Below are 16,142 nucleotides of genomic sequence, written 5' to 3' on the forward strand. Positions count from 1 at the left end.
AATAAAAATTCAATACCTTGACAGTTCCTATTGGTTCCTGATAGTATATTTCTCGATTCAAATCACGTTATGTTATCAAAAATTCATAACGTTACGCTGCAATTGATAAAACAAAACCGGAACTAAACATTATTTGTTACTAAACATTGTTATTTGTTTTGAGACGTCATGACATCTTTCCTGTTTACGGACGTTGGTTTCCCGCGCTTTGTTTATATATATATATACTCTTTATTTCCACTTTTCAGTGATATACATTTCAAATACAACATAAATACAGATGAGAAGGGATATAACAATGTAGCAAACAAATGTACACAAACAATATGAATTGTAATAGGAGTATTAAGGTTAATCAAAATTATCTTGTTTATATATATATATGAAGAGAGAAAAAGGTGTAAAACTTATATCAAACATGGTCACGATTCATTACAGCATACATATGCATGGTGCAATAATTGCATTTGGCCATAAATTAAATTATCTTATAAATTAATCAATTTTGCAAGTAAAATGCATACATGAAACAACATATCGAATGGCAATTCTCAGAAAATGCTTATGAACGTTTTTACAAGTAATTGATATCAAACGTCTACCAATAAGCTTCTGAAATTTTGTGTCGTTGTCGTCGTTCAATAATTCATGCAATACATTATCGCCAAAACTAAAGTCTATATTGTAAAAGAATTCACTGAAGAAATACACTGCTATAAGAAATAATTGATTTTATTTTTATTATTATTTCTTGAAATCGGTATGCAAGAAAAAGATTCTGTCACTGGGTATAGGTGCAGATGGAAATATCCGGCTCTCGATTAACTGTTTAGGCGGTAACTCGGCAGGGAGCCTCGTTACCGCCTAAACAGTTACCCTCGAGGCCGGATATTCCCATCTGCACCTACAACCAATGAAAGAATCTTATAATATTTATAATTGTAATAAGGTAAAAGCTTCTGGCTTCCATTTAATGTCAAAGTTTATTAAGACACTAAAAACTGTTAGATTTCTTAAAGCTCTAATGTAACTTAAAAGATGTTAATTTACAGAACACTAAAGCAGACGACCAGTTAAGCAGCCGAGCTATTTGCTTGATACATATAAATTCCTTCAGGTATTTTTTACATACCGACAACCAAACAACTGTTAAAATATTGTCGAAAAATAACAAATAGACATTTAGACAAACTGAATTTGGAACTGTTGCATTCGGAAGCCTAGATTGACAGGAAATCGTTTTCTCGTGAACGACCTCATTTGAGAAGTTCACATAACGTTGATGAAAATGGATAAATTGGAAACGACTTTTATGATCTTTGTGATCATTGTTATATAATAACATAAAAGAACAATAAAGCATCGTAGAATGTTTAGGAAATGGCAGAATACGAATTTATTCCAAACAATCTAATTATGTTTCCATGGAATCTGAACTTGTTTCTGCAAAAACAGTCTGGATTAGAGGAATCCTTTCAAGGAATAAAGTACACAGATATATTATAGGTTTACTGCCAAAACCAATTCCTTTTCGCCTTTAATTCAAAGCGGCATAATATAAAGCAATTGTTGATAGAACTGATATTGCACTGAATACTGATAAATCAAGCTTAACTTAAAGGGTGTTAATTTACAGAGCTACATATAGCAACAATTGACAATTCAATCTAAATATGAATATGAGGTTCCTGCGACTGTATGCGAGTTTCTTTTAAATTTGCATGAGGTTATTTCAATTGCATATGCGTTCTTTTTAACTTTATATATGGTATATTGTATTGTATATGCGGTGCATCCATCTGTATATAAGGTTCTATTAGATCTAATTGTATATGTTGTAACTTTATATTTATATTTGATGCTTTCAACCTTATATAAGAAGCAATAACCTTATCATGAGATCGAAAAATTGCGAAAGTTCACGAATATTGCCGAAAAAGTCTGACTTAGGATATGATCCGAGTCCAATGCCAGACGTGTTCGGCGATGCTCGTTACTTTTCGTAATAAACTGAATCTCGTAATATATTGCTTTTCCATTATAATGAAGTTTGAACCGCAGCGATAGAACGACAAACGTCGACTTTCGGCGGGGCGGCGTTCGGCGGGGCGACATTCGGCGGGGGCGCCGAATAACGTAATGACGTTGGTCGTTCTATTGTGCCGTTTGTATCACTAGTGAAGCAAACACAGTGTATTTTTTCACCATCTATAGTCTGTAATATCCTTACACTACCTTCACAAGTTAATCAAGATGGTTCATCACAAAAATATCGTATACTCGCCTTAGTTTGATATGGAAAACCCATAATATCTAAGATTTTGCAAACATCTTTCCCGCAGTGTTTTGTGACAGCCAGCCTTTCAGTACTTTGATTCATATTACTTGAAGTACATCATTCTCCCTTAGAGTATACACAGCAATATAGTGTTGATGAAAATTCCAAACCATGCCAGCAGACAGGTGTACTCATTTTAAGACTCCAGCCTTTGTTTAAAAGTCACAAACATTACCTCAAATATCTACAATCAATAAACTAGCATAATGCTCTGTGAGGAGAAAATGAAATAAAGTCGTTGTTGTGCCTTGTCTAAAAGGACATTCAGTATTTAGTTGTTATCTAACATTTTCTAGTAAAGATCCGTTTTTCTTGTAAATGTTTCTTTTTCTAGAAACACAACTTCTATGTGTATAAATGTTTCTTTTGTCCACAGACACAAATTTTATGTGTATGACTTCTTACCAATTTGGTTAGGTGATAAAATGAATAAAATTATACCTTTACATCATTTGATATTTTTGGAAATTTTCTATGTTATAAACAACACTTTATTTTAAAGGTATGCCAAATTACAAAAATATATCTGTAGTGGGTTTGAAAATATTGGCAAAGAAGCAAATGACCTGTTAGCTGTTTTATTTAGTACATCTAGATTATGTTTAATCAAAGCATACTTAGATACCTTACAATACGGGATAGCTGACAGAGTAATTATGTTATGGCATCAATATTTGTCTCTTTTTATCAGAATCAACTACTGATACAGTTTCCTACTATGACATTATTACGTTATACGTAACAATCCCTTTTGACAGATGTGCACGCTATACACATAGCGAAGCAAACAGGTTAGTGATTTATCGTGTAACTGTTTACACGACCATGAAACAGCTGTTGACATTGCTATTATATTAACACGTTTAATATAATATGTCGCCGACATAATATAAGCCATTCTATAATATTCACTGTCTCTGATTAAAGAGTCTTCCTGTTTCTGGGTGATAGACGTATATGTAATACACTCCTAAAATAATGGCACCAACTGCTACACATAATCCATACAATATCACACTGATAATCCGAGCTCTTTTGCTTGTCCATTTGTTGTCTAGGTTCATTGAGTAGAAGCTATGCTGGTGTATACAGGCATCTGCGCGCGACAGGATATCATGTGACTTCATCCTAAAGTCATCCGCCATATCCCTTATGGTGTCCAAACTTATGGTCTTTTTGTCCGCGGTAAGTCGATGCGTCATTTTTATGCATATATTTTGAGCATTTGCTAGACGAAAACTATTCCCTTTATCGTGGTAAATCTGTCCGTATATTTAGCTGGTCCTGTTTAAATAAAGTATTTTTCTGATTCCATTCTCAGGAACCAAGCACGCTTTTTTGTCTGCTTGTCTCAGGAAAACTTTGTTTTTCTTTAATTCATTTATTTATTCCAACACATTTTTTTTCAAATGCTATAAAACAGGTAAATATTTATACAGTTAAAACGTTTCATATTCTAGTAACGATGAGTAAATCCAGGTAAAAACTAATACAACGATGTGGAATACAGCAATACCGATACATAGTTATACCTGCGTATCAAGTTGTTTGCTTTGGCTGGCAGTCTGATATCGATATGCTTTAGGTTTCCCTTTATCAGTTTATAATAAACGTAAATTTATTTTCTCATAAATATTTAGAATCATTACCCCGTCAATACAAGTTATTTTCTCCTAACAAATTAAGTACTCTCATCACCCAGTGTTTACACTTATATAATGTTTGCTAGAATTACAGATTAGCTAATTAGAAATTGTATACGTCCTTTACGACACAACTCATTCTGTGAAAGATGTTATACGCATTGTGGTTACCTATATGTTGACCATTGGTTTAACTGTTTAACTGAAGGAAGTAAAAATATATATTGTTCAAAGATAGGACGAACCATCGATTATAATCTGAATGAATTTCCTCTTTCTAACCCATACAACCTGACCAATGTATTGTAAAAATCTAATTCTTATTAAATATTGTTAGGAATGAAAAGAAATAAAGTTTCTGGCTTGCTAAAGGTGAAATACGCTTCTTCTGGTAAATCAGTAGCACTCCTTCTAGACCTCATGATGCGATAACCTGGTACAGATAATATTTATAATAACATTCCGTATAAACATCATTAGGATTGGTAAAGAAATGAAAATGCAAAAAGGCTATTGTGTTCACTCATAAAGCCGCCGGTCAAGTATATTTGTGCGATCTGCAGTGGATCTGGCCCATAGTCGATCTTTCATCAGATCTTTTAGGTATAAACAAACATAAGGTATCAATATATTTAAAACTGGTGAAGAATTGAAGTTGCTAGAGTGAAGGTATAGTAGTATGTGCCATCTGTGATAAATAAAGGGTATAAAAGTGTAGTCTATTATTTAAATTTAATTATCAAACCCTAATGAGATAGTACACGCTGTATAAATTTATCATGCAACTACAATGCAAAGTGCCTGATATCACTTGCCTGATATTTTATTTTGTTATCAGGTCGACCTGATATCAAAATTAAGCTTCTCCCATATTGACGGACTAGTTTTTACATCAGTTTCCTTCCAGATTGAATTTTATTACAGAGTCCAGTTTCGATGTTGCACAACTTTTTTTTTTAAATAGATTCTGTAATCTCAACAAATTTCCTTGAATATGGTTGTCTCTAATTTTATCACACAGACAATAGCACTGAATGACGTCATTGTGAAACGTTCATCATGACATCACAATGTTTACATGGATCGATTCTCGGAAAGGTTTACAATACACTTGACAATGTATGATATACTTATTCTTGATTTATGCCTTATTTAAGGCATGCACATTTTATCAAGTATTAGCAAAAGTATTTGTGTTAATTATTATTCTTGAATCAGTTAATTATAATTCTTGGATCAGTGTAAATTTAGTGATTTTAAAAACTATAAAGTCTGGAACTGGAAGGGAAATTTTCAGCGCTAGGGGACATGTAGTTGTTTGAGTCAAATGTTTCATGATAGATCTATGGAAATAAAGCATGTTCTGGTTTATTCAAGAGAATGATTTTTGATTTTTACGTAGGTAAGAGTTTATTTCATTGTTATTTTTTTACAAGAATATCAGAAAGTCAAAAACATTGTCGGAGTTGAATTCAATATGGCTGCCGTATTGTTCCGTTCAGAAGTTTCAGGGGAGGATGAATTTTCAGATCCGTAAAATATAAATTTAATTTTTTGCTTCAGAAGACATTTTTTTCACGAAATAAGAGATGAAGACATATGTATTTCTAGGCAGTTTGTATGAGTTTCATGATAAATAGAATAACAGGCTACTGTCTTTTGATATCAGTATTATCAGGTCTCGGATGATATGGGCGGAAGGGGTTCGGTTCCCTCACTCCTTCCAGCCCATATCAGCCTCGACCTGATAACATTGATATCAAAAGACAGTAGCCTGTTATTCTCTATATGACAGAACTTAGTTACATAATATAACGTTGCTACAGTGTTAAGTATAGGATAGACAACTCGTGTCGTTGTCTACGGGATATATACAACGAGCAAAGCGAGTTGTATATATCCCGTAGACAACGGCACGAGTTGTCTATCCGACTTAGACCACGTGACATAAAAACTGCAATTATTGAAAACTGTCCCACGCGTTCTATGGAAATTAGGATTAACGTGTTTTATAAGAGTGATATTATCTTTGTACCGTTAGCGCTTTTTGTCAGTAGGGCATGTAAAAGAATGCAGGTTACTTTGTATAAATTCAGTTTTACTCAAATACCGGATTTACTAAAATTTGACGTTCATTAACACTTTGAGTCATTTGCAATCGCAAATGCTAAACAGTTAAATATGGATTTCTCAAAAATACTCAAAATTGAACAATTAGTTTTTGTGAGGAGTTTGCATGTTGGCGAAACACGATGACAGGTACGTTGATTCAAGAAGATAGCCAAGTTCCGAAACTACAAAAAAGGCTGACAGCAAATAGGAGGTAAACATGTTGGATAAAAAAAAAATACTGTTGTTTGAAGTAATCTGGTATTTTAAGTATGGACTAGTGCTTACTGGTAATATACATAATCACATACAAATTATCACATTCTATTAGAAATCACTTTTCAACAATCGGTATAAAGTGACAAAATAATTATGGTTATATTCATTTTTGTTCTTATAAGAACAGGAACGAGTGTCGGTGTTTATTTATTTGTTTGTTTATTTATTTATCTATTTTGTTTATCAGGAAATAGTTAGTGCGTATATGCTCGTAGGACTACGAACACCTTTAACTATATCGTGCCTTTCTTGTAAGAATGATGTGGTTGTTCGACTTTCTAACAGGGCCCAATTGTTCGAAACTTTAACGGGCTGTTAGTTTAGTTTAGTTAAGTTTAGTTTATACTAACTTGTTTTAGCTCGCTTGTGATGAAAGCTTCAAGCTTATTGTAACCACTCTCTAGTCCGTTTCCTGGGAAAACCAGTACTGGTGCCATATGAGAAGTTATGATCGTGACACCAATGGTGCTCGAACCCACGACCCCTGCAGTAAGCTGTTAAACTAACCGCCTGTTAAATTTCTATCCAAGATACTAGTCTTGGTGGGTGGGAAACACTAGTATGATGTTTTAATTTTACTGTAAAGATGATTTAGTGTTTATGATACTTAACAAGAACATATGTTTTTCTAAGTTTTATAAACTGTCGAAATATACTAATAAAGTTAATCGACCGTTAGCTCAGTCGCCTTTTAAGTTTCGAACATCTGGATTCAGTTGTTTGCAAATGTAAGGATCGTGCTGACATGTCTATTTTATAATAACTGAACATAAAAAGTTACAACTGTTGGAAACGTTTCAGTGAATGTGTAAATTACGTATTTACCCAGTTGGTTCTACACTACAAATATGGAGTTTCTTGTAATTCAATTTGATTTTTATATGTATATTCCAGTCTTGTATTTCAGTCATGTGAACCCTTTTACTGATATCCAGTAATTTTTTATCTCATTGATAATTGGTGAGAATTAACTCCGGCGTTAGCCTGTATTGTTAGATGGTAAATTGACACGAAATTCACGCGTTTTTTTGCTCAAGTTTCCCCCGATATATATATACAACGCTACTGTTGTATATGAAATATAGACGGTACAAGTCTGCTTTGCAATTGGCTATTTACGGATTATCGTGGTCTAACATGGTAAAACATATATTGAGGGTATAGAATTAAGAATGTGATTCAGAATGAAACCTGAATGATGAAACATACGTATTCACCTTGTTTGTAAATGTCGTTTTGATAGGAAAAGAAATGAATGTGCTACAGTGTAAACAGTGACCGAAATCTTGAGGTTATACATATTTTGGCTATAGTGAACAAAATGAAGCTCTGGATTTAAACATGGTAACTTATAACATTTTAAAAAACGAAAGGTCGAAAGTGTTGTGCTTCCAGTTCGGTGTGGTTCATTGTCAAACACCCTGGTGGATTTATTTACAAATTAAATGCTATTTTTATGCGCTAGAGATTCTTGGATGATGTGCACGAAGTTCCAATGAACACATCTGCGGATGTCTCTAAATTTTTTTTTGTACTTTTAGCATGTGTAAATGTTGAGTTCTGCTCAGTCCGGGGCTAGAGGGCGTGGACGGTAGCATGCTTTTCCACTACTGTCCATGAACAGGCTCAATCAAACCGAGCCTGCAACATTTTCGTTTTTGTTGTGTTGAGCGACCTGTGGAGTTTCCACTTTTTCTATTTTATATCCGTATAAATGCACAAAAAATGCATTCTGTTTTTATATATATTTAAAATTTTTACAGTAGCTTGATACAAAAAAAAAAGTTTGCTTCCCATGAGTACCAGAAAATCAGAATATGTCAGGATGTCGATCTTTTATACATCTAAATAGAACTGCCAAAGAGATCCGACCACGTTCAATTGTAATTCGCCTCCAAATAAAAATACAGTTCCTGATTTTTTTTTAAATCTCGTGAATTCCAGTTAATGTCATATAATCTGTCGGTTCAGTTTTGATCTTTATAGTCAAAAATAATTTTAGCTACAATTTACTGTTCTTTTTAAAATTTTGGCATCAAATTTTGAAAGAATTTTTCAAATGACGCCATTTTGTCCATGTTGTTTTGTAAATGACGTCAGATTTCGCATGCAATTTCGCGGAATGGACTATCCTTTATATATAAGCATCTATATGTGTAATACAATCCTAGAATAATCGCGCAGAAAAACACACATATTCCAAACAGTACAACAATTAACACCCGGGCTCTATTACTCGACTGCAGGTATCAGTGCGTGACAATAAGTCATGTGACATAAACCCGTCTGTCATATCTGAATGGCGTCCATTCGAGAGGTATACCGACCCGACATGAAGCGTAAACGGGTTTTCCTTATATAGCATTAAAACTTGGGTAATGTAATAAAATATGTTACTTTATGTCAACAGTTAAAATAACGATTCCAGCATTGAGTATGTACATTGCTTATTTTCTAGACAAACACTCGGGCAGTACGTTATGCTTTTTCCATGACTGACAAGTTTCTTTTAAGATACATACATGATTACCACAAGAATTGTTCATTCTCAGAGCATTATAATTTCATTTGGACGAATGATTAAAATTTGCATGTTGCTTCAGATACTTTACAATTCCTGATGTTCTTAAACACATTCTGTCTTTTCATATGTTGATTGGAACTCTTAATGCATCAGTTGCCTGCCGAGAGGAAAAGAGTCTTTTTCCATCTCGCCTGTCAAAACCGTAATGTGTTCTGAGACATCGTAAATTACTAGATTTTGATGTTGGAGAAAATGCATAACAAAGGCCAATGTAAAGGGTTTTCATTTTATACAATGTTAAATACCATTAAAGAAAACTTGACTATCACCTCTATGTACTGACATTGTTGGCTTTGACATTTGTAAAATAGTATTAGCCATTAATCTAATAGATCCCTGAATGAAACACACACACATCCCGTCTTCTTTGATCAATGTGAAAATATTTCAAGATTGTACCAACAAACTGCCATAGAACACTGTAAGAATCATAGAAATAATTCTTTTTTTGAGTGCCACATATTGATAATTCCTGAACAGAAACATCACTTTATAATGTAAGAAGGCCCAGTCGGGTTATTTCTAGATGAAGGTAAAGAGAAAAGAGGTCAATGTCGGAATATAATGAAACTTGTGTAGTAAACGTAAAAGATCTACTTAAACAAATTGATTGTTTTGATGCCTCATTTCAAGAAACTGATAACATCGCTTTGACAGTTAAGAATTTTGTCTGAAATGTACACTTCTATAACCGAATGAATTGAATAAAGTTTTTATCTATGATAGACTTTTCTTTAGGATAATCATTGTCTTTTATTTGGGGAAAAAAGCATCGGCCCTACTTTGACCAGCGGACCAAATGAAATATTTTGGTATTCATAAAGATGCGTCTCCTTAGAAGGAGCAAGCACTTCATTCGTGGCGTGTTTGAAGTGCTGAACATGGGCCTACTTTACGATGCATGGCTCTATTGCTGTGTTTGTGGTGCTCTGTGCTTCCGGGAAATCTACCCTTATCTTTTATCCTGAAATGTTTTCTAATAGTATTTCAAAATGTGATTCAAGCGCGTAGTAGAGCATTTATAAGAACATAGCGTGATTTTATCATTTGTTCTAATGTAAACATATTGTTGAAAGAAGCATAAGCTTTTAACGTAATCCATTCTATTATAGAGAATGGTGTTTGAAAATATGTCAATCAACTTATGGTGAAATACCAGGTTTTCTAAATAAATTTCAAAAGTAGCAATGCTTTTCATAACAGCATTCTTTATATCTGTTGCATACGGGAAAAGATCTTTGTTTTGATCATTTTCCAGACAAATTTGTCTTCACAATTAAGAGAAACCTCAATATAGAAAAATAAAACAAGAAGTTCGATTTAGCTACATCAGTCTATAAGCAAGGACCCAGTTATGATAGTGATCTAACCCTCTGGTTTGTCCGGGAAATTGAGCGTTGATAATGTGATATGATAAGGCTTTATGGTTAAAAATAAATTGTCTCCTTCATTTGAGCCATGCCATGGGAAAACCAACATAGTGGCTTTGCGACCAGCATGGATCCAGACCAGCCTGCGCATCCGCGCAGTCTGGTCAGGATCCATGCTGTTCGCTAACAGTTTTTCAATTGCAATAGGCATTGACAGCGAACAGCATGGAGCCTGACCAGTCATGCTGGTCGCAAACCCACTATGTTGGTTTTCTCATGACACGGCTCATTTGTTTTCTAATATCAAATACAAACAGAATACATCTGAAGGTAACTGATGTGAATAAGTCTACGCAAGAGAAAGAACAAAATGTTGCGACAGTGAAACAAAATGTTATTGCGCGGATGTGTATCCTGTTCTTGCCATTTATTTACAGTAGTAAAATAGGATATAACTGAGACAACATCACCTCAAGGTTATGCATATTTCTGGCGACGATTTTGAACATTTGATTTCTAGCTAATCTAGTTAGCCAAGTTTTGACAAAGTAAACGTTATTGTTAGAAACCCAGTGGCGTTCTTCATAAGTACTCAAAACACCGCTGTTTACAACGATGCAAATACTTTAATTTACAGTTTTGGATGATTTTCTTTCTTCTCCAATGTAAAGTACCAATGTTTTAAGCTGATTTTCATGAACTTAGAGAAACACCCAAACTCTGTAAGTTGTTTGTCCGGACTGCTGTTGCGATCACAATTAAATACTCATCAAAAAAACTGCATTTGGTCTGTTATCAGTGACCTGGATATATTTTATGTTCTTGTTTGAAACATTAAAATACGATGACGCCATAGACGATACTATAATGATCCTCTTAACAAATCATGATAATACTTGAATTCTACAAAACCACCTGGTGATCAACTGATGTAAAACGCGGATGAACTGTGTCATGTACTCTTGTTATTTCTGCTAGAGTACTTCAATTTGGCAGGACATAATGCTATGACAGACGCTTAGATAAAAGCTGAGAATTTTGACTATGAAGTAAATGGTCTTTATAAACCATAACTAGATACTCTATCTCTGCTCTAGGAAATATTATGTCTTATTATCGTGTTAATGCGCAAAGACGTAAAAGACACAAAGTTTAAAACCTTTTAACCACTTATTCAAAGAAAAGATTTTAAGATTATTGAATGGAAACTTGACAATAGTATAATGCACTACAAAATTCTTCACTGGAATTTTCCACAGGGTGAAATGCACCCACCTGTTTCAAAGTAGGCTTGACAAATATATCCGTGTCCTTCAGCGGCAAAGCTTCTTCAGTCTGCGTATGAGTCTGCATGAAAGGAAACAAAAATGGAACAGAAGTTGATTTTAGAGGATTAAATATTTTGTCAAAACTGACTAAACTAATATCACCATTTAACGAATGACAACGATGTATCCTGCAGCTACGATAAGTATGACCATTACGTCACGTCGTTAATCAAACTTTATTCCAAAGGCATTTTAAAAGGTTAACACAGTTCAGCCGGTATCCCGACAATATCTCTGACCGTAGCGCGACAGTATTCAAGTTATAAGACACAGACGAACGTTTGCCGGATTTAATGATATACTGCCATAAAGGCTGAATTATTGCCTGTGAATGACATGCCGACATGTACCAGTACGTTATTATTAACTCGTGAAGAAAGTTAACTGTACCATATATCCAAACATATCTTACGTTAAAGTATAAGGCATGCAGTGCCACTACCGTCCATGAACAGAGCCTACAACATTTTCATTTTTGTCGTGTTAAGCGACCTGTGGAGTTTCCACTTTTTCTATTTTATGATATTTAAGGAAGAAAAGAATTGATAGATTATTGAAACTTATCTTTATCTTGTCGAAATCCATATGCCAGTTGTAAGGACTTGTGTCATTTCAAAGGATGGTCACAGACCCGTCGATTAACACAATGGATTCATAGGTAAGTGTTTACTTAAAAGGTGACTAGGAGACTGTTTCTTTGTTTTGTAAGTTTCAGTTAGTTATTGGTGGTAAAATGTAATTAACAACATATGGTAATTGTAATTAAACATGTTTTATGATCGCTGCCTGTGTTCGGTTCAAATTAAAATGCTAAACGATATTGACCAACTATTTGTTGTGGTGGACGTTTATCCTGACCAAAAGTGCATGCGGATTGGACCAAGTTGAGCGGCCAAAGTCTTATGCACTAGACAACTTCATCACAGCTAATTTACGAACAAGCATTGTTTTGTAAAATGTAAATATTAGCAGAAAGTACTGTGTTTAGCATTTCAGTATTTTGTTTGAATAACAAATTATTTGTAGTCGGTCTTAAAGAAAATAAAAATATGGTTAATCTACATTGCTTATTTGATTGGTCGTTTCAGTCTTATAGATAATCAAACAAACTGCGAACTACAGATGATGGTAAACAGATATCAGGAACGTTTTTGTTTAAAATAAAACAGAACCACAGCAGCTAGTAATTGTTTAGCCTAATACGATCCATAGAAACTGTTGTATAAGCATATAGCAAACAGCCTATGTATGGCAGTACGATAATATACACGTGACTCTTATGATTTTACTCCCTACGATTGTAACATAAGAGTTTCTACTTTTTTCCATTAAACACGAACTACTCCAGTGACAAACGGTAGTTGATCAACATTTCAAAATCGTTATCACATAATTATGACAAATATGTCCAGTGGCTTAAAAACGTATTGATCTCTGAAAATTCAGAAAAGTCGCACTTTCTAAATATATGACGTCTTTTGACGTCAACAAAAGGTTAAGATCATAGCAGTGTGTCAATTAACAAAATCTCTGCATTACTATGTTTGATAATTCTGTTCACAAATAGTTTGCCAGTTGTTTGATTAGTTGTTTATAAATAACACCTCATAAATTCCTTCATATCAATGTTTTCAAATCGGGGTGTGGATTGTTACCTCCTATTGACCTAATGCTAAAATAACAATTCAGCAGTAAGTGTGAAATTTTGCGTTCGAATACAAAGAATAAATGTGTTCCTATATTATAAGTTGTGTTAAAGCAGTAGAAAATAAACTGGTAGAGGTTGAGATTCAGGGATGGAATGATGCATTGAATAAAGTAGTGTCACAAAGGGGTAATGGAAATAACAAATTACGGACATACTGATTATTTAAAAGTGATTTTGGTACAGAAAATTATGTGAAATCTATTAATCCGTCTCATTTTAGAAGTGCCATGGCAAAGTTTCGATGTGGGGTAGCTCCGCTAAAACTGGAGACTGGTAGATATGAGAACCTAGATGCTAATGCAAGAACTTGTTTTCATTGTAAGAACTGGGTGGAAGATGAAAAACGTAATACTTTACTGTCCGTTATTAAGCAGTTAAGAGATAAGTTTAACAATGCTGCGAAAAATAGTTTTGCCACATTTGAACAAATGAATGACTCTGATAAGTTTATTTGGCTTTTCTGTAATAATGAAGTAGATAAACACACTGTTGGAACCTGCTTTTATATTTTTAAATGTAGGAAAAGTATTTTATTTTGTAAGTAGATATAATTTTTTTATCTGTAAATACCGTCCGTACCTTGCTCGTTTTAAAGAACCATAAAAACAATATTTATTAATTGATGTACAATATGTGACTATGTTTTAGTTTACTTTAGTCTAGTGTAACTATTCACCCCTTTTTATAAAGAATGATGTTTTGAGTCAGTGTTTTATATAAAGATTTGGAACATTGTTAATATGTATATATGTATTTTGTCTCTTATAGCTCTGTATAGAACGGCATATGTTCATTATTGGTTTAATATGTGAGTTAATATATACTGTACATGTGATAAGATATAAATTAAATAAATAATGATTTTTATATTATTATAATACAGTGTTCACACTAGCAGATCGGTTTTATTTTTATCAGGCGCTAATTGGCTATAATTGGTATTTGACATTTAAAAACCCATCAAAATACAATCTAGTTTGCTTCCACACGGGGCAAAGAAATGTGGTTTAAATATATACCTGCAATGTTACAAATATTTTGCATAAGCAAAAAAAGGTTACAAAGAAGGAGGCTGACAGAAACAAGAAGGAGTCATCAATGTTTAAACTTCTGTGTTCATCTAAGAATTTCTGTCCATCAATCTATAGTCCATTTTGAGCATCAGCAAGACTCCATATCGGAATTTAATGTTTTTGTTTCATCAACACTCCAATTACTTTTGCCAGCCATAGCATCAATTGTTTGAAACAAAAGAGAAACACATGGTATTCTTTCGCCAAAAGGTAAAATCTGGGAATTTAGGATTGTAAAACCAGTTATAACTCCCGTTTGCGTTCTCACTTGTAAAATAATGTAGTATTACTTTTTAATATAGTAAACCCGAGGTAGTTTTAATGCTATATTACAGAAACCACTTGACCTTTACATAATTCACATTTTACACCACATATAGTGTGGACGCAAACAAGTTTAAAAAAATAAACCCAAGTTAATATAGGATTAAAAACGTAGTCTGAACACGGTATAAGTGAAAAAATACAGGCTTAAGTTCAGATGAGAAAAAATAAATCACTCGTGATTATTTATTAAGCATCTGATTTTTTTTTCACCGATAAAAATGGAGGCATATTTAGCATTACGAATAATTATAGTGAAGCACATAATATTCTAAAATGCTACGAGTATATTAAAAGTAACATCAATTGCTACAACTGTTTTCTGTAAAACACATCTTAAATTATAGTTTAAAACAAGTGATTACCAGATATTGTCATTTTAAGCCTATTATTCTACAGGAAATTTAAGGCCGATACACTAAGAGTATCCTATTGATTAAGATAATGCTTGCGCAAATTTAAGTGAAAATGCAACAAATGATAGAGACATTGTATTATTCACGTAGTATATAATTGACAACCTCTGCTCTGGTTGCAAGCTAAACTAATTGAGTCTCTCCGCGACAAATCTAATCAGTTTTCCTAAATGTGTCAATGTGAATAAAATGTAGGAACCAAAGAAATGTTAGACAGTAGATATCGGTATAGATCTCCATTGACAACAAGACTCTTCCCTTTCCGTGATGAAAGTTTCGCTGGTATATGCATTTTCAGTAATTTGTCTAACTTACATTTGCCAGACATTTTGATACAATGTCATGTAGTAGAGTAAAATGGATTTTGTATTATCTTTATCATTAAATTTCTTTTCCCTAAATCTTGTTTTATGATGTATATCATAGCTGTAGTTAGAGAAAATTTAATGAATCTGTTTTACATCCCCGCCCCCACTCCACCACACATACCCAAGCACAAAGAGCGAGAGAGGGAAAAAACATAAAAACAGCAAATACAAACAAACAAACAGAAAATTGGACAACAGTAAATACTAGTCTCGTACGGCAACGTACAGTAATGCAACCCGGCTCAGTTTCCTGTTTTGCATTTATTAAAAGCACTATTTTGTATTTATTATTTTCAAGCTATAATTTCATTTGTTTACGCGATTTTATGTTTTATACACCAGAAAGATAATTGTTGCTAAATGACTTACCATGTGCACCCACGATTGACAAGTTACTATTTGGTAATGAACACATGAGTACGACTCCGAATATTTCTGTCTTCGCTTAAGTGCAGCGATACATCGTTGCCTTGAAGAGATTTTCAACGTGACCGGTGCACAGACGCACGAGGGTGACCACTGGCGCAACTGTTAACTTGCAGCACATTTGATATTAAGCAGTACTTCTCAGCCAATTTCTAAATCTACTTTTTTATCTAACT

This window comes from Mercenaria mercenaria, chromosome 1 (assembly GCF_021730395.1).
Source record: "Mercenaria mercenaria strain notata chromosome 1, MADL_Memer_1, whole genome shotgun sequence".
Taxonomy (NCBI): Eukaryota; Metazoa; Mollusca; class Bivalvia; order Venerida; family Veneridae; genus Mercenaria; species Mercenaria mercenaria.